Source organism: Talpa occidentalis, unplaced genomic scaffold (genome assembly GCF_014898055.3).
Source record: "Talpa occidentalis isolate TD23 unplaced genomic scaffold, MPIMG_talOcc4v2.1 talOcc4.12, whole genome shotgun sequence".
NCBI lineage: Eukaryota > Metazoa > Chordata > Mammalia > Eulipotyphla > Talpidae > Talpa > Talpa occidentalis.
The window spans coordinates 19,958,311-19,978,045 of NW_023601212.1; the positions used below are offsets into that span (position 1 = coordinate 19,958,311).

Genomic DNA, 19,735 nt, shown 5'->3' on the forward strand with positions numbered 1-19,735 from the left:
TTCTGTAATTGCTTAGGCTTGAACAGGGCAGAAAGCTGGGATTATGGTCTGGGGCTGGGATATGGTATCCCTAGTGCTAACCCCTGAATTGAGATTGGTACTTGATGCTGGTTCTGGAAGGAGGGTGTAGACTGAGTCCAAGGAGTGGGGTGTTTGGATTGGCTGTTGTTCCTCTTGGAGTAGGAATTGGAGTTTCACGACCTCTAAACAAGAAGAAACATTTAACAGTGAGTTTGAGTATGCAAAGAGGAGAATGAGAAATCTGATAGCTAAGGATACCAGGAAAGGCAGTATTCATGGGGGGTGAGGTGGAGGGCATTGTCAATCCCCACATGGGACAGACTTTTCTCTTAAATCTGATGGCTCATTCTTGAAGTTTTCTTATGTTGAACATGCATAAGAAGTCATTGAAAAAGCAAGCATGATGTTCATCTATTCAGAGTGGCCTTATTTTGTAGTCAAATGCTCTAACCTTGAGCTATACCTCCTGGTCAGATTGGTCTTATTTTGGAACTATCCTCCTCTCGCAAAAATATTCCCTTTTTTAAGCAAGGCCTTAATGCTATTTATCTGGCAACACTGGAGTATGTCAATACTTTTGTCACAGCTCTTAAATTACTACTGCACTTTCTAGTATTAGGTATTGTCACTGCATCTAAAGAGAAAGGCCCACAGGTATAGGCAAGAGTTTACGATCAATAATAAGTTATGTTCTCCAAAGATTAAAATTTCCTGCTTGCCTTGGGTCAAGGACTCAGATTGAGAATTTGAGAATTTAGAGGTGGAGGGTCCCTCATTCAACCTCCTAATCCAGTGCTGAGCTAACCTTGGTGGCAACCCCAGAATTAGAGGTCCGCAAGCTGAAGTATACAAGACGGCGTCCACCTGCATGTATGCTTCCAGGGCTGGGGAGCTGTCATCTCCTGGTGCCAGTTAGGAGCTGGCAACTCCTAACTCCTTTCTTACTGAGCTAAAATCGACCCATAACTTCTATCCTTTGGTTCTAGTCATGGCATATCTTAGTAAAGATCTTAAGTACTTGATGACAACTACCACATGTCCCTTTTAGTGTTTTTCAAATTAGGATAACTGAATTCTTCTAAATTAAGACTTTTGCCTAGAACCTGGAAGAACAAAGATGGAAATGATTCAGTGTTAGACCATGTGGCACCCAATACAAAACTCCCTCTGCCACTTCGCCTGGCTGGTAAAGCCTCTCTTAATATTTCAAACTTGGGCCCAGCCCACTGTTCAGTTCCTGAATGTAAAAATAAGAGGACACTTTTATTATCCAAGGTGTTTAGGACTTGCAATTTATCCAGAAAAGTTTGCATGAACAGTGGCATTAAGTCTTCCTATGAACTATTATGAAATGACTCTGGGATATTAAAGGTATTTGAAGGCAAAAAACTGTGCGTATGTTTATGTATGTATATGTAGGCAGAGTCCTCATTTAGCTAGGCCTCCTAAGAAATCTGTCCTGGACAAACAGAAATTCTCCTGTCTTAATTCTTTGCTATTCTGAATTCCTTGAGAGCACAGCACCTAAAAACTGCTGTGAGGTAAAATTTAAGGCTTTTCCTTTAGAGGGAAAAAGTAAAAGCACCAGAATATAAACTTTTTGAAAGTAGAAACCATGTTCAATTTTTCTTTCTGTCCTCTATAGTGCCTAATATCATACCTGACAGATAGAAGCTGTTCTGTGAATTACTGTTCTATTGAGCTGAAAATAAGAACAGGCTACATTATGTTGAAATATATGTTTTGGGTATATATAAAATATATGTATACATACACATACACACATACAATATCAATCCATCATCTATCTAAGAGACCTATATAGACATACATAAACATACACAGTTTTTTGCCTTCAAATACCTTTAATCTCCCAGAGTCATTTCATAATAGTTCATAGGAAGACTTAATGCCACTGTTCATGCAAACTGTTTTCTGGATAAATTGCAAGTCCTAAACACCTTGGGTAACAGAAGTGTCCCCTTATTTTTATATCCTAGGGTTGTTGCATTGAGAAGGCAGACCCTTCTCTCTGTGTCTTCCATTGCTAAAGTGATTATGCTTTGCTCCCAGGTAGACTTTACACCCTACACTCCTCTTCCTCCTTTCTGATGTATTGCTTCTTCATTCACTCTTATCACTAGAGACTGAAAGTTGAACAGTAAGAGAGTAAAAAAGATACAACTTCTTTAGGCCTTATTCAACTTTTTACCCAATTTAAGCAAGAGCCCTTTCTCTCAGTGGTCTTTGAACACTGCTCTTCATGCAGCAAGCAGGCTTTTCTCCTGGGGCCGGAGCCTGGCGGGTTACCCTGGAGCCAGCTTTGCTGCTTCCTTGCAAAATGGTTCAGACCACAGTGCAGTGGAACCTGCCTTAGTTAGCCATGAGGATCAAATGAGGAAAGGTGAATTTGGAATTAAACAGTCTATCATAGGTAAAAGGCTGCTTTTAGAAATGAACATAGCACTCCACTCTCTTGTACTGGTTACAGGCCTTTCATGGTGGAGGCCATTGCCTGCACGTGCTCGTCCACCCTGCTGCAGCTGTACTGAGATCTCCAGCCACAGTGTAGGTCTGTGGAAGGTCCAGGCTGGGGATTCTGGGCGCACTCCCAGTCAGCATGCTAAAGGACCTCTGTTCCAACCCTGAAACTGCCACATACCTCTACCTCACCCCCCTAGGTCCACCCGTCTAGCTGATAACCATGTCACAGAGTTGATTCTATGGGGAACCTTATGTCAGTATGGAACAGAACTATTAGAAGGAGAATGGACTACCTTTACAATACCCCTCATTTGAGTATGAGCTCCAAGAGGGCAAGCCCTGGATTTGTCTGCTTTTCTGTTTTGTCTCCAGGGCCTGGCACATCAACAGGCACCAAAGATTTCTTGAAGAATAAATTGCCATGGCAGCTTATCTCCTCTGCCGAGTAGTGAATGGAAACTTTGACACGTGGTGGGAATGAATTCAGTTCTTGTATTAGGGATGGGAGCAGGGCTGCAGAATGAGAGGCAGACTGTAGCCTGATCAAGGGTGATCCAAGTTTTCATTTTAATTTCAGTATGAGCAGTCTTCTTTATGCCCAGACTAATAAAATGGAGATAAGAGAGTTTGGGGGAAGGGAGCAGCGTGCAATTTAGTTGTCAAGTGGAGGTGGGGCTTTTTACTATTATATATAGTCTTGCAGCGACCAGGCTGAGCAATAGGCTGCTGCCAGGCTTAGGGACTATGCATGTCCACACACACACACACATACACACACCTGCTCTCTAAGAGGTGAGTAAAAAAGAACACTGATTGTTCCAAAATTTCAATTGAAAATAAATAATAAAATTTCAACTGGAGTTTCTAACGGGTTGTGTTAGACATAATCCCTTAGGAATGAATCATATATCCCCCAGACAGATGACATGAAGGACAGAGAATTGATTTTCATTTAATCTGGAGTTCAAGGTGTGTGGTCTGGTGGGACTGCCGCATTTATGGCAACAAAGAGGTGCAACAGCTTGTGCTTTCTGGCACCTCCAGTTCCTCATATGTGAACCCCAATCTCGGCTTAGGTTTGTGAAGATTTCACGTTTAGGGGGACCAATGGTTTTATACGGCCAGTTAGGTGTTTCATCTAACCCTTTTGGACCAATGACAGAGGCCGATTTCCTCTCCCAGGATGGCGGCCCTACTCACCTTTACGCCACATCAAGTCACCCACTCGACACACTCACTGCTCATCTACTGCAAAGACGCTGAGTTGTGCACAGAGGCTTTTATTAAGTCCTTGCCTCCCTTAGGCATTTGTGATGGACCTTCAGGGGGACCTTTGGAAAAGAGATGAGAGGTAAATTCTAGAACAAGTATTCCGTTTTATGGTGAACCTGGGGCAAACACAAAGAGGGGGAAAGTGAAACATAAACCTATGTCCATACTTCATAATGAAAGCAGACATGAAGCAAGTAAGTTACCTTAAGCTCTAGCAAATGTGGGAGAAGTCTAGATAAGGGAATAATGAATTCTGCTTGGAAGGGACTAGATAGCATGGTAGGAGACACTTCTAGTAGGGGATAAGTAAAGTGAGTTTTGAAAGATAACATGGACTTGTGATTGTGTGTGTGTGTGTGTGTGTGTGCGTGCGCGTGCTGGGGAGTGGTGGGGGTGGATTCCAAGCAGAATTCAACGTGTTAAAGGCACAGATATACAAAATGGGCAGGCCCAGAGGACCAGAAGCAGTTCAGTACCTATGGAGTACAAGATGGGCAGTAAGCGAAGAGGGTGAGGGATGTGAGAAAGCAGGGGCTTGATGCTACGCTAAGGAGTTTAGGTTCAGTGTTATCTTGGGGGTCATCTGGGGCGGAGAAAGGGTTTTCAGCCAGGCTGTGAAGCAGTTAAGTTTGTTTTAGATCCATCACTCCGGCAGCTGTTTGTGGATGGGCTGCTGGTAGCCGGTGGTAATAAGGCAGGGAGACCAGTTCAAAGACTGTGGCAATAGTTTCTGAGAGACACTGATGTGATGGCAGGTGGCACTAAGCAATATGACGACAGGTCGCCCAGTCAATGTGCCTCAGTTAGCCCAATTTATACACTAGGTTTATTATGAACTTGAGAGCCTTCAAAGGACTGCTGGAAAAGACATAGGAGTTACATTTAAGATCAGCTATTCTTTGTGCACACACCTGAGGCAAATACAAAAAAGGAAGAAGATAAAAATAAATCCAGGAGAACAAAGTCCTTCCTGGTGGTCTCTAGCTCCCTAAGAGCTTGGATCTACTAGATTTAACCTTGATGATGAAGCATGTGAACTCTGTCCATCTAGCTCAGCACAGCAGCTGCCTGTGGGGGATGCTCTAGATGAGAGGTTGTAGGAGAGGGAGCCTCATTTCCCAACCCTTTTCCAATGCATTTTCTTTTTTCTTTTTTAAGATTTATTTATTTATTATTTATACAAGCACTGGGTACAGTCAGAAGCGCGGGAGGGTGAGAGGATTCACCAGAGCCAGAGCAGGGAGCAGAGCAGGCAGAAGGACCGAAGTACACTGCTGAGGGGAGCAGCGGGCGGCAGGAGAGGTCTGTGCGCCATGTGGGACCCTCCTCCAGTGGCCGGGGAGCAGCCGGGGATCGAACCGGCACCTCAGAGGCCGCGGGCAGCTTCGCAACCCAGCGCTCAACCGCTGCGCCACCGGGGAGGCCTTTCCAATGCATTTTCCTTCAAGGCAGCAGCCTCAGCAATAGATCAGCTGGGCCAGTCTCATTTCCTGTCCGACAAACATACCCCTGCCCTGCAGTCCAAACTTGAACTGCACTGACCTCCCCAGACCCCTCTCCCCTGATGAGCTTGGGGATGCTAGCTTGTCTGGAATTACATTTTAATTGAACAAGTGGCACTGATAATCAGGAGTAGCGCAAGCAGGGACTACCTCAAGAGCACTCAGCAGGCACCCAAGAGAAGAGACTAGAAAGTGGGTGGGACTTGAACAGGCTATCTGGCGTCGTCACCCCCTGACTTTAGAGCAAAGACCTTAAAGAAATGGAAAGAAAGTCCTTCCCTTCCACTTGGCAGGGCAGGAACTGGGGTCTTCACTGGGCCACAGACAAGGTTACCTCTGGAGCCACCAGCAATCGCTCGGCCCTGCCAAAAGCTCCTCTGCACTTTCTGCTTAATAGGATGAGCTCACCAAGCAAAACAAGAGGAAGCGATTCACTTAGTAGTTTTCTTTCCAAACGCTTAAGCCACTATGGTCTCACCTATCTTGCATCCTTCTGATAAAAGTGGCCTGTGCCTGGCATTTCAGAGACTGAGGCAAACTGAGAGATTTAGTTCACTTCCCTCCTGTTTAGAGATGTAGAAACTGAAGCTGAGGGACAGGAAATCCCAGAGTCCCAGAGATCACCTTTCTTCCTCCCAACCCAGTGTACTTTCCGCTCTGTCCACATGGTCCTTCTTTCCATTTTGCACATGAGGCCTAATGTGCAAGGGCTGGAATCAGAAATGGGTTCTGGGTAACCTGTTCACCTCAGGCTGCATTTGGCTTACAGGTGATCATAACTTTCACAGGCCTTCTCTGTAAAATGGGGGGAGAGTCACCTTAACAGCCAGCAAAGTTGTTGTGGTTATTGAAAAATCACTTCTCCAAGTGTTGTCACTGTGGCACCCAGTAGGTGCTCAATAATGCTGGACTGGAGAAGGGGAAGTGGTTGCCCTCCCTGAGGTGCCCAGTGCGTGGAGCTGGGGCACTGGGAGACCACCTGTGAGCCCCAGCCCCCCGCTTCAGCCAATGCTCCCTAGTCCAGACAGTCCCCTTTCGAGCTCAGGGCCCAGCTGAGGCCATTTCAAACAAACCCTTCACAGCAAATTTGATTTGGCTGTGGGTTGGGTGTGGGCACTTAGGCCATGGGAGAAGAGAGGGCAGGTGGGACAGGCCCCTTGTCTGACAAGGCCGTGTGGGCTGGAAGAGAGAAGCAACATTTGAGGAGGTCCCTTGTCTCCTGGGTCCTCTTCCCCAGGAACTGCCTTTCCCCGGCCTCTTCCTGAGAGCAGCTGTGGTGTAGCAAGAGGCGCACCGGCCTGTGTCAGGAAGCCTGGCTGCCCTCCTGGCCCTCATGCTGGGCTGCCTGCTTCAGCGGGAGCCCCGGGCTCGGGGGCCGGCTCTTCCCCTCAGGACCTGAGTGTCCTAGACTCTGGGGTCCCATCCGGGACCTGAGGATGACCGTTCCCCCCAAAATGTTTGTATTTATAAAACAGTGCCCTGGAACTACTAAATGCCAGCTGTTTCTCCTCAGCTTCCCGGAACAATTCGGTCTTTTCTCTCTCCCGACACCTCGGGCTCCGCATCTTCGCCACCTCTGAGGCCGCAGTCTCTTCAGCCGCCCGCACGCTCGTCCCTCGCGCGCTTCCCCGGAGCCCCACCAGGGGGCGCCATTTGCCCGCCAAAACCGTCCGGGCTCGAACTCCGGGGGCCGGGGTGGGCTACCCCTTGGCGCAGGGCGGTGCGGGGTACGGGCTGCGCCCCGGCCCCCCTGAGGTGGTTGCACCGCAGCGCCGGCCCCGGCCCCGCGGCTGTTCGGCCGCGCGCACCCCTCGCGCGCCTGCCCGGCGCCTCCCGCTCGGCCTCGGCCCCGCGGCGCGGCGGGAAGTTTACCCCTGGGGCTCGGACCCGCTCCCCGCGTGCCGCGGTTCCGGGGCGCGCCGGGCGAGGTACCCGCCGACGCCAGGGCTCCCGTAGGGGCGCCCCCCCACCTCAGCCGGCGTGCGCGGGCCGCCCGCAGTTCCCGCGCTGCCCGCCGGGCGGCGCCCCGCGCCTCGGCCGCGCTCCTCCCGCGCTGCCCGCTCCCCGCTCGCGCGCCGCCGGACACAGAGTCTGCTCAGCGGCGGGCGGATCGCGCTGGAGCCGCCGCGGCGGCTGCGGAAGAGGAAAAAAAAAGGCGAACAACAGCCCGGCGGCCGGCGGAGCAGCGCCCGGCCCCGACTCAGCCGCCGGAGTGCGGAGCCGCCCAGGTAAGGGCAGGGCCCGCCGCGGCGCCCCCCGCCCGCACCTCGGGCTGCCCCTGCGCCCCCCGCGTCCCATCCGCGCGGGGCCCCGCGCGCGCGCCCCCTCCCGCTCCCGCGCCCCCTACTTCTGACGTCTCCGCCTCTCCCGTCCCCCGGGGCCGCTGCCCCGCACCCTGCCCTGCCCCCCAGCCCGCCCCCTCCCCGCGCCCTGCCTCCCCTCTCCCGCCCTCGGCCGCCGGTGCCCTGCGCGCGAGCCCTGCGTCTCCGGCGCGCGGTGGGGCTCGGCACCCCGCGGCGCTGCTCCCGTAGTTCCTCCGGTCTCCAGCCCCCTCCGCCCCCTGCGCATCCCTCCTCGGGGCTCGCAGCCCTCGCGCTCCGGGCTTCCCCTTCCTGCGAGCAACTCCCGGCCCTGCCTCTGCCCCCTGCAGGGATGACGGCCCCTTCCCAGCCCTGGCGCGTCTCCCCCGCTCCCCGTCCCCCCGCTTCCCCGGCCGCGGTGCCCAGCCCGGGCCGCCCCGGAGCCCACGGAGCCCCCGCCCGCCCCCCCCCCCGCCGCCTCTGCCCCTGCCCTGCCCTGGACTCCGGCCACCACCACACCCCCCGCCCTGCGCGCCGGCTCGCCTGGAAACCAGCGTCCTGCCAGAGACGCCCCTCGTCCCTGGACGCGCGGGGCTCTCGCCCATCCCACCCTAGTTCACGCGAGTGGGAAGTGAGGGAGAAACTCCAGAGACCTGCATTGGGCGGGGTGGGGGAGGGGGCTGGGCGGAGGGGGAGGGGCGCCGATGGAGATTCTCTCCAGTGAGGACGGCAGAGCCGAGCGGCTCAGACCTGGCCGGGGCGGAGGGCCAGCCTGCGACGCTGGGACAGGGGCTTCATGGCCCTGGGAGCACCTGTGTCTCCTTGCCTGGCTCCCTTGGGCTGCAGAAAGTGAGAGGGGAGGAGTTGGGGCCGGACCTAGTTGTCCAGGGCCTCTGGGGTGGGGGAGGCAGCAGTGGGGGCTGGGCGGGCCCTCTGGCCTGCCTGTCTGGCACTGGTGGGGCAATGCAGCCGGCTTCTGCCCGCTGGACCTTTGGCTGCCCAGCTCTTGGCATCTCTACTTTATGCTGCCATCTTCCTCCTGGTGCTGTTGTCTGGTGATGCCACGCGGTGCCACCTCCCTGCTTCCCTCCAGCGGCTCTCCTGGGCATGTCTCCCAAGGGCCTGGGTTGCCTGAAAAGAGGAGGAGAGCTCTGGGCTCAGCTGGACCCTCGTGCCAGGCAGTGGACATCTGTCAAGACCAGACCAAGAGGTCCCAGGACTGGCCCAGAGCACTGAGCCCTGCCAGGAACAAAGAGAACTACCCTCATGTTGGCTTCCCTGGGTCACTTGGGTAATAGTGACACTTCTGGGAGCACCTGCAAACAGCTGGCGCGGTGTACCATGGGCTAGAGGCCGTCTGGGTTGGCAGTGGGCATCTGAAAGAAACCTGGTCCCGCTCCCCTTCCCGACTGCCTGTGCTCCTGTGATGGGCGCAGGAGCCCTGGAGAGGTCAGCCGCGTTCCAGTCCCACTCGGGAAGGAAGCCCCGGGAGCTCCGCTGGGCACCAGCAGGCTGCTTATATTTGCTGAAGCTGCAGCTCATGCCTCTTCATTAATCAGGTTTATTATTTTCCTCACTGGCTGGATGTGTTTCTCAAGGTCATGACCCTTTGGAGAGTTAATCTCATATGCACACATTACAATGTCTGGCTTTGTTAATTTTCCCTATTTTGTTCATTTCATGGGGTGTGCGCCTTCCGTGGGGAGCCTGGGCTTGCCACCCGCCTCCTGCCTGCCTCTCCTACTCTGTCCCCTCCGCTCCCCGTCCTCCTCTGGACCTGCCACCCAAGACCAGAGGCCAGGCTGAACCCTGAGCTCGAACTCTCTGGAGTGACGGATGGGGCAGAGGTAGTTCCCAGGGGACGCTCTGTGGGGAGGACATTTGGGCCATCTCTGGTTCCCATTCCCCCATCCTGGCTGGCTCCGGCAATGACTGGTGTTTTCCTCAGCACTCCGAGTTCTTCTGGAGACTAGATCTGTTTCTTGGTCTGATTGTCCGGTTTGGTTTCCCTGAGGATGGAGAAGGAACTTTTCATAGTGGGAGAGAAAAGGAGTCTCTAGGGAGAAGATCCCAGCCGGCGGGACGGGGGCTGCTGCAGGGTGGGCCCTAGCTTCCCCATGTGGGTCTCCGTCTGACCCAGCTGGAGGGAAGGCAGTGTGGGGAGGTGCCGGGTTTAGGGGGCAGAGCTGCTCAGACATGGAGATGTGCAGCAGGAGGGGCCTGGGCTGGGCCGAGTGGCTGGTGGGGTGGGCAGTGGCCGAGAGCATGTGGCAAGACGGCCTCTCTGGTGACTTCTGCATAGTACCAATCCCCGTGCGCCTATTGAACTCCGCAGTTCTCCACATGCCTTTAGAAAAATTACCTCACTTGCTCTCCACTACGGCCCTACAAGCATTTGATCCACTGCTGCCAGGGAGAGAGCTGTTGTCAATCCCCAGAAACTGGGGCTCTGCAGGCGCTCCAGGCGCCTGGACTCCCTGCCCACTGCTACCTGTTGCATGTGAGCCCTCGGCTGCCCGACCCTTCCTCTCCCTGCTCCAGGTTTAGGCTCATCTCCTCCTCTCCAGGGTCAGCTCGGCGCTTTTCCCAGCAGGCCATGCGGGGCTGACCTTGTGGCTCCCCACCCCCGCCAGGGGCCTGGCTCTTTCTTGATTCTACGTTCTTTCAGTGTCAGCCCGTGGTGTCCTGCACCCCCACCCAGACCTGGATTGTCTCTTACTCCTCTGCTGAGAGAACTCCAGGCATTCCCAGCACCCAGCCTGGACACGAGGGCCCGTGCCTCCCGCATCCTCCGCCTCCCCCAGCCCACCCTCCTGGCCCGAATCACTTCAACGCAGATGTTTTGGGTCCTTCTGACCTTTCCGTTCTTGCTGAGCTGCCGCTGCTGTTGGCCCCAGGCCTCCTCCTGGGTCACTGGGACTGAGGAGAGGCATCTGCAGGATGTTTCCAGGTACCTGCGGCCACACCTGCCTTCCTGCAAGGGAAGGTGTTTGCAACTTATGACCCATTCTCAGAAGCCCTCAAAGGCTCCCCGGGCTGCTGGGCAAAGTTCTGATGGGGCAGCTTGGACCCCAGGGGCTCTGCATACGGGCCCAGCTTCATGCCTCCGGACAGGATGGATGCTCTGCCCACCTTCCCCCCTTGGCACTTACACCCTCCTCACCCAGTCTCCTCCCAACCTTCCAGGGGCAGCCCCCTCCCAGCCCAGCCCTTCCTCCAAGTGAGGGTGGTGCCGCTGCAGCATTAAGTGTCAGGCAGACCCGGGTCCCCTCCTCATGTCACGCCCTGAGGGATTCTGAGCAAATCACTTCACCTCTCTGAGCCCCACTTGCTTCACCTGTAAAGTGGGGATGACCTCACAAGCCTGAAAGGTGTCTCAGCCTGATCATGAGTGGGATGAGACGTGCTCTGTCAAGGCTGCGCAGTGGGTGCCCAGGGGTGGGGCTCCTCTCATGCTCCCTCATCATGCAGCTCCGGTTTGCTGTTGGTGTCTGCCCCTGTTTGTCCCCCACCCAGATGGCAAGTCCCTCGAGGAGCAAGACTTTTGTCTGCTGCCTTTCCACATGCTCCGGCTCCTAATGGAGCAAGCGCTGGCGTTCGCCATCCGTAAATTGGCCTCTGCTCACGGTGGGAACGTAGGAAATGGTTGATACTTGGTTATAACATTTGGGTACATAAAATAGAGTCTGCCTTACATTTAGCAAATCCAATATGCAAAAAATTATACGCTACGGTACCAGGCGAGGTAAATTATGGAAGGAAGGAGGGAATCAATTCAGCATCGTATTGACTGCGCACGCCGCTCCTTTTGCTCAATCACTGCCGCCGCCCTGCGAGTTAGATGTGAGCACCTCGTTTTTACAGATGAGGAAATGGGGGCCACCGGGGACCCTGCGGTGTATCACACCCCCCACCCATGTCATGGGCCAGTGAGAGCTCCAGAACCTGGGTTCTTGCTCTTAGACATGGGCCTCCAACACGTCACTCATTTCAGGGGGCCCAGCAAGGGATGCATGGCTGTCAGCACGGTGGAGCAGGGCTCTCCTTCAGTGGGGTGATGATGTGGAGTGGGACACAGAGGGTGTACCCCCCGCTGGACGTGAGCTGTGTGTGGCGGTGCCCTGGCCCCAGCAAAGCAGGCCATCACACGGGGCTGGGCTTAGTGACCAGTGACCGGGAGGCAGGACCTGCAGGGCAGACTGGGGTACAGGGATGCGAAGAACGGGTCCTGTCAGCAGGAGGAAGGGTAGGCAGGGGCAGGGTGGGGCCAACTGGATTCAGGAGGACCTCAGAGGCCAAAGGGATGAAGTGTCAACTGACCTGGCAGGGTTGGGAAGCCTTGGAGGGGCACAGTGCTCTTGGGGGCCTGGGGGTAATGACAGAAGGGGGTGCTCTTGAGTGACATTTCCAGGCAACACCAGAAGCACCGACAGATTGGGATCAGCAGATGAGGGAGCAGGAAGTGTGGAGAGAACTTTGAGATTTCTAGCCCGGAGACTGGGGAGAATGTGATGGCACGTTCAGAAATAGGGAAGCCAGAAGGGGGGCGGGTCTGAGGGAAAGCTGGTGAGTTGGTGCCCAGCCCTGCTGTGAGGGATGGGGAACCGGGCCTGGGTGCCCGCGGGGGCCTGACAGCAGCTGGGCGGCCCTGCATGCGGAGAGTATGTGCCGCACCTTGGGGCAGGTGCTGCCCTGGGGACTGGCTCTAGACACCCCCGAGGCCTGAATCCCACCTCCCAAGAGGGCCTCCCTGCCTCTCCTCCTGGACTGAGATCCCTGTGCCAGGCCTCACTGCCAGTGGAGCTGCTCACCTGTGTCTGCTCTGTCTCCTCCAGGGCACCTGGAGGGGTGCTGCCCATCAGCTTCGTGCACAGGCGGGTACTACATAAATTTTTGTCTTCTTTAAGTGACGTCATCTTACGTTTGACATGTTCTAGAGATCCATTCATACATCCACAGAGGTGGGGGCTGAGGAGGGGAGAGGAAGGCTTGTGGGGGCCGTTGGGCATGGGGCGTCCCAGGGGCCTTGGTATGTCAGCACTTCGATCTGTGACCCTCTCTTCTCCTTTATGTCCATCCACCAGTGCCTGAAGTGCCCCCCCCCAACCCCCCGGCTGCTGGGGCCTGAGTACGGGGGTAGGAGAGTGGGTCCTAAGGCCGATAGGCCTCACTTATTACTTCATTCTGACTGTAAGGCTGAAGCGAGGCCTGGGCAGGGCTGCTTTGCTGTGAGCTCCTGCCCTTACCGGGAAGTCACCGGCCCTCACCTGAATGTCAGCCCTCACGTTCCCAGCCTTTCCTTTCCCTCAAGCTTAACAGCTTGCTCATAGGAAACAAGGGAAACTAAGTGGTTGTTACTGCTATTTGGGGTACTGGGGGGGACTCTTGGCCATGAGAGCCTGGGGTGTGCAGAGTCTCTGGGAGCATTTTGTTGGGGGAGAGGGTGTGCTGTGGACCTGTGGAAAGACTGCCAGGCTTAGAAACAGGAAATGCAGGTTATGTATTACTACCTCAATTTCCTCTGTTCACCATGGGCCTCCTCAGCTACCTCCCTGAGTTAGTTGCTCCCTGATTCAGTGAGTGGTCAGAGAAGGCTCCAGGGGGCAGCCTGGAGGGGAGGGAGCAGATGACCCCCAGGACAGGGGTCACAGCAGTGGCTGGGGAGAGTGGCTGTGGAGTAAACACATGTTTAGAATTGGAGTTTAAGGGCCAGAGTTAAAGAGGAGGATTTAATAGGATGAGAAATCAATAGCCCAGAGGAGGTTAAGATGTGTAAGTGAGAGGCTGGCTACCACGCTCACTTAATAAAAAAGGAAAGTTTAAGATGCCATGTTGGGTGGAGACGCATCTTGGGGCTCAGGGAGGCTGACATGGCTGTTGCTCACCAGGCTTCAAGTAGGGGGCCAGGGGTAAGGGAATAAAGTGCTGCTGCCCCCTTTGTGGGGCAGTCTACTCAGTTTGCCTTTCTGGGGTGGCCCGAGTTGTACCCTGTGACTTTGGGCATAGCGCAGCCCCTGTGATCTCAGCAGGAGCACCCAGTAAATGCTCAGCCTTGTCACCATTAGGATGCTCATGGTTCGTCCCTCTAGTGTCTCTCCCAGCCCCTTCCCCTTCATAGGAACACAGAATAATGTCCCCAGCCGGCCTCCCTGGTGGCGCAGGGATTAAATCTCAGCGCTATCAAGCTATCGCCAGCCACTACGGCATGGGTTCGATCTTCCAGGGAGCTAATCCAGGCCAGGGAGCTAATCCACATGGCTCAGCAGACCTCTTCTCTCTAGCCCACTGCTCCCCTCAGCAGCGTATTGCAATAGATCTGTCTGTTTTGCTTCCTATTCTGTCTCTGATGACTCCTGTCACCCCCTGCACCTCTGGCCTGCACCCCAGTTTTTGTATGCATAAACAAATCTTAAAAAAAAAAAAAAAAAACTAATGTCCCCAGCAAGGCTGGTGAGAGGTGGGCATGGGGCATGGCCCTGGCTGTTTGGGAGGCAGCAGGGGATTTTTCTTTTTCTTTCTATCATCAGAAAATTCTAGAGGGGGTTTAGTGCAAACCTCAGACAGAGAAAGATGCTAAGGCCCAGGAAGGTTAAGTCACTTGTCCAAGTTAAAAAGTGGGGAGTGACAGAGCTGGGGCATGTGCTGGGGCGAGATTATCAAGCAGGAGGATAGTCTTGATTCTTTAAGGCTTTGAGGGCAGGGACGTGGACTTGTCTCTTTGCCTCTAGTACCAGGCTGACACAGTGGGTTCTGAGGAGTTACTTGTAAGTGGACAAAGTAACGAACAACACTACCATTGGTGAGAATTGCCAGTATTAACTGAACACAAAGTGCTTTACGTATTACCTTCTTTCATCCTTTCTAACTTTAAGGTTATTATTATGTCCATTTTGCAGAAGAGGTGTCTGAGGTTCAGCGTAGAAGATTAATTAGCCCTAAGTCCCACAGCTATTACAGAGCAGAGTCAGTTTGTACCCAGGTCTGGTTTCAAAGGCTGGTGTGTGTGCACGTGCACACTCATGTGTGCACTTATGCTTGGGTTTGTGAAGTGTGCACTGAGCCTCCCCTGACTTCCCAGGCTGTGGCTACCTGTCTTCTTCTCCTATTCCTCATCTCAAACCAAGGGGGCAAAAGCTCATTTCTATGCTGATAGCCTTGAGCCCTGGGCTTGCCTGTCTAACCAGCACTGGGCATGGAGAGGGGCTGTGGGTCTGATCTTTCCTTGGCCTGATTTCTTAGATCCTGGAGTGAGCTGTCACTGGGCATATTGGGTGATCCACGATCCACCATCCCCCCAGACCTACTGTGGAGTTCCCCGAGTCAGGTTCCCAGCCCATCATGGATGCCAGCTGTGGAGAGCCTAGGATAGAGGCAGGAAAAAGGCAGGACATGAAGATGCTCTCATGAGCCAAACAGCCTGAGCAGGGATGAGGCTTAGGTGAGACCACCCTTCCTGGTCCACCACCATCAGTTGCCTCTCCAAGGTCCTACACTTTACACCCAGCTGCCTGGTGTGGCTGCCCAGGACCTGGCTGCAGTCAGGGACCAGAGGTACTCTTACCTTGTGGTTCTTACTGATTTCTCCAGCCTCCCCTGGCTCCCTTCATAAGCTCATGAAAGAAGAACTTCCTGCAAGGTTGATGACAGATGAGGCCTGGATGTCTGGAGGCAGCAGAGCCTTTTCAGAAGCAGAGAAGACCAGAGTGGGTTTAGGGAGCATCTGGAAACAACTATGGCATCACTGCTTGGGGGGGGGGTGGCAGGTTGTGGAGCTCCTCACCAGCAGCTCCCGGACCCCCACAAGGGCCCTTATGCTGATGCTGCCTCTGCCACATGGGTACTGCATATTCAGAGACTTACGATGTTCTTGATGACCTGTCCCGCCCCCAGGGATCTCACCTGAGAACTAGACAGAACAGGTAGGAATTTTTGTCCCAGACCATCAGAATTTGAGTGACTAGCCAAATACCAGAGTTATTTGATTGAGAGATTGGATCAGGATCCAGGGCTGTGTCCATACCCAGCACCTTCTGGAGTGTCCTTGGGCACCTGCTTTTCCCAAGGCTGAGAGTATTACACAGAACAAAACAGTGCTGGTCCAGGGTGATAATGCCCATTTCATTGCTGGGAAAACTGAAACCCTGGGAGGTACCTTGAATCATAGAATAGAATTTCTAGAACGTCTTTGGGATCATTTGTTCAGCATCCTGCCTGATGCTCTCCTCTGGTCTGCAGACAGAACATCCACTGGCTAGTTATGCAGCCTCAGCTGCCTCTTCTCCCTTCCTCCTCCCTGTCTTCTGAAAAACCAACATTTTCACCTGCTTAGAGGCTTTTTATATATCACACTGATCTGCCCACAGCTGACCCTGTGAGGCAGGGACTTCTGTTGTCTCACTCTGCCTCTGCGTATGAATAAACCCAAGGCAGGGGTGGGGCAGCTTGCCCAAGGTGACATCCCCTGGTGGAGGGGAGGTCTTGACCCCTTGTAGGGCTGGCCATCCCTCCTGGGCGGCTGTGAACAACATGGGCCTGTGGGGGTGCCTGCCACTGCCTGGCACAAAGAAGGGGCTCACCAATGCTACTGGTTTTCTTCAGAAAATTTCACAAGCTTTTACCTGCTATAAAAGGCAAATCTGCTTCCCCTTGCTCTGTTCTCTTCCTTGGAGTCCCTTGTACTGTGTCTGGTGGTTTTGACATAAGCAGTTTCACTGCAAACATTTTACTGCATAACTAATTGGCCATAAAAGAGAAAAGAACTGACTGAGAGTTTGGTTTCATTTTTCCATTGATGAATCAATCAATCAACCGCCTTCGGTAGCTCTATTTACTGTATTTAAGCTTTATTTACTGTATTTAAGCTCTATTTACTGAATTTCTCCATTGACGAAGTAATAAACCAACTCTTTGCAAATGGATGTGTTATCATTTTCTGGTACAGTAGCATGAATCTGGCTTTACACTCTAATTCACTCTTATAGTAAGTTTAATCACTGAAAAATACAAAAAAATGGTGCTGCGAACCAACAAAAGACTTGAAATACATGGAATGATTTGGGTACAATTCACAAAAGACTGTTAATTCTTCACACAGCATTGTCATGAATCTACATACAGTTTTAAATGTGGTAGAATATTGTATTTTTCACATTTTATAGGCATTCAAATATTTGTATTTTGTCTCTTTAATTCTGTAATTAATTTTTGGTGTTTTATGATGTCCTCTGGAGTGTCCCTCTTTGACGAAGTTGTCCTATGGCCAATTAGTTCACTATGTCCTTTTGAATGTCCTCCTGTTATTTTTCATCCTTTTCCTTTTTGCAGAAAAATAACCTTACCACCAGCCAATTAATTATGCAGTGAAGATGCTTGCGAGGAAACTACCCCAGGCCCATAATGCACTTCCCCCTTCTCCCTATTCCAGCGGCATGTGGCTCTGCCTCCAGAGCAAGCCCCAGAGCCAGGATTCTGCTTCCCGCCACCTTGGTTTCTGTCTGAGATTCCCCGAGGGAGTCCCCTGGCCAGGAAGATGATGGCCTGGGGGCCCAGAGAAAAGTCCCCAGTAGGACTCCCCTCTTGGGAAGAGAGCCGCCTGACCCTTGGTCCCTGACAAATGTGTGTGCAGACTTCTGAATCTGTCAGCTGCTAGGTTGGGCCTCAGGTCATGGGGACAGGGGACTGAGGATAGAGATGATCTAGCTTCTTTGAGCTCCCAGGAAGCGAGGGGATGCTGCAGACACCCCATCAGAGGGCCAGGAAATTCAGATGACCCAAATCTGAGTGTACAGAGTGGGCAACTAGGTGGAGAAAGCTCGCCAGTTGATTTGAGCTAAAATAGCCCTGTTCCACTCTCCTTTGCAAAGTATGAGTCCTGCCAGAGTCCAGCGTAAATAGGCTGGAACATGAGATCTGCCAGGTATGGTGCAAATTGGAAGTAAACAAGGCAATTGGACGGTGTGAGTAGTGGGAAGTCAGCTGAGAAAGTGCATTTCCATTAGCAGGAGGTCTTCCTGGCAGGCGCTGGTGGGTGGTCTGGTCCCCTGCGTTCCTCTGTGGAGGAGGGTTAGTTGAGGGGGGATGCTCAGACCTTGGATCTCAGGAGCAGAAGTGGATTTGTCCTTTGCCCCACATTCCAGGCCAGTAATGCTGCTACTCTTTTTTGGTCTGGAGTGTCCATCCTCACATGTCATTGCAAACCCTCGCTGTCATTCCTCCATCCAGGGGATTTGTTATTAGTTGTCTGGCCCAGGACAGGATGGATACCCCAAGACCCTGTACCCTGCACGAGGTCATGTTGAAACAGCATTGCTTGGCTTCTCTGTGGGGCCAGCAGGAGCCTCTACCTGAGCCTCCGGCCCCCAGCAGGTCAGGAACTTAAGCAGCTCACCTGGGGGAAGCTCAGGGTGGTAATGGAGGCAAGTTGGCCGTTCACGGATGCTGCCAGGAGGTCAACAGGGGTCATTGTCTATCTCCCCTGTAAGGCACAGGTCCCGCTGTCATGGGGCTTGTGTCTTTCTCAGCATTCTTGCCCCAACATCTGGGAAAGTGTGGGCATCCAGCTGGTGCTCCATAAGGGTCTGTTGAATAAACACCACCTTTTGTGAGCTGCTTGTCTGCAGAGGCCCTGGATCCTGGGCTAGTGGTAAGCCTTGGCTCTGGAAAGCTTAGGTGAGTTGCTTTAGCTCACAGATGTATGGAATCAAAGTCAGTGGTGTGGATCTCAAAACACATTTCTCTGGGACCTCTGGCATTACTATCACCCACAGTGAAGCAGAGGGCAACCTTAAGTCTGTTTGGACCTTGGCTGTAAGTGCTTGACCACGCCTGGAACCCAGGAAGAGGTTGCCTTTGTGTAGGATGATAAGGAGCGCCCCGGGACCCAGAGATGGTCCCTGGGTGACCTTCCACTGTGTGGACTTGGGGTGTGATCAGGATCTACATGTAGTGACTCTGGCCATGTGGTGCTGGCAGGATTCCTCCTGGGCCACTTCTGCTGATTGTCAGTGGTACCTGCAGTGCTGGGTTGAGGGGAGCCAGGGGTCAAGCCTGGGCTCCCTGGGAAATCTGCCGTGGCCATAGGATCCAATGAATTGGTCACGTCAGATCTAATCTCATCGTTCTGTGTTACTAATGAGGAACCAGGGCTCAGAGAGGGGAGGTAACTTGTCCAAAGTTACATGACTTGCACAATCAGAATTCTAAATGGGGTCCCCTGCCCCCAGTCCGTTTTTGTCTTATCCTCAGACTAATTAACAAGGAACCTCTTACCAAATGAGGGAGCAAGTCCCCTGCTCCACTGATCCCCACCTGGGTGGGCAGAAATCTGTGGTGCCCTCCCCACTGCAGCACTGAGCCAGCCCCATCGTCCTGGGCAGGGCATGGTGCTGCCCTCTGGAGGTTGTGACCCCAGGAGGTGGGCAGAGACATTGCACAAACCCAGAGCAGGGAGGAAGCACATACTCATGGGATACATGCTCGATCAGCTTCATCTTAAAACCTGTTTTCCATGTGAAATGAGGCAGAGTAGACAGACTGATGGCTTGTCTATGAGCAATCCAAGGAAGCTTCCTGGAGAAGGAGGCTTCCTGGCAGGCAGCACAGGGAAGGCTGTATGGGAAGTACCTGGTATGATGGAAAGGTGACAGGAGAGCTGCTTGGCCAGCCTGGGCTTGGAGTCCTTGCCTTTTTACTTATGGTGCAGCTTTGGACAAGTCAGTTACTGTATCTGTAGCCTTTGTTTGCTTCAGCAATAAAATGGGAACAGTTAAAAATCTAATCTCACAGGATTTGGGGGAGAGCAAATCTGATACCGTCTATGAAAGGATTTTCTTTTATCATACAGTGCTTTTAATCACATGCATACTATGTGATTTTATTCATATAAAGTTCAGGAACAGGCAACGTGATCTGTGGTAATAGAAATCAGGATGGTTGATGCCCTGGAAGGGGCCTCAAGGGGCCCCCCATAATACTGTTTCTTCACCTGAGAGCTGTTCGATGGGAAATTCGCTGAGCTCTACCTTTTCTATACATACGTTGTGAGCTCTACCTTTTCTATACATACGTTGCACTTCAATTTAAAGCTTTTTTTAAAGTGCTTATAATGCATATGATGATCAGGTTAAACGGCTAGAGTCTGGGTCACTTGACAGAAGG

At 53.1% G+C, this 19,735-nt stretch overlaps 1 protein-coding gene across 1 annotated transcript in view; it reads left to right on the forward strand.

Moving 5' to 3' along the window:
- Positions 1 to 7,471: 7,471 nt before the first annotated feature.
- GRIK4 (glutamate ionotropic receptor kainate type subunit 4) overlaps positions 7,472 to 19,735 on the forward strand; it is a 399,878-nt gene continuing 387,614 nt past the window's right edge. Inside the window, 1 exon segment of the mRNA XM_054693152.1 lies at positions 7,472 to 7,507. The gene's annotated coding sequence lies outside the window, so the exon portion shown is untranslated.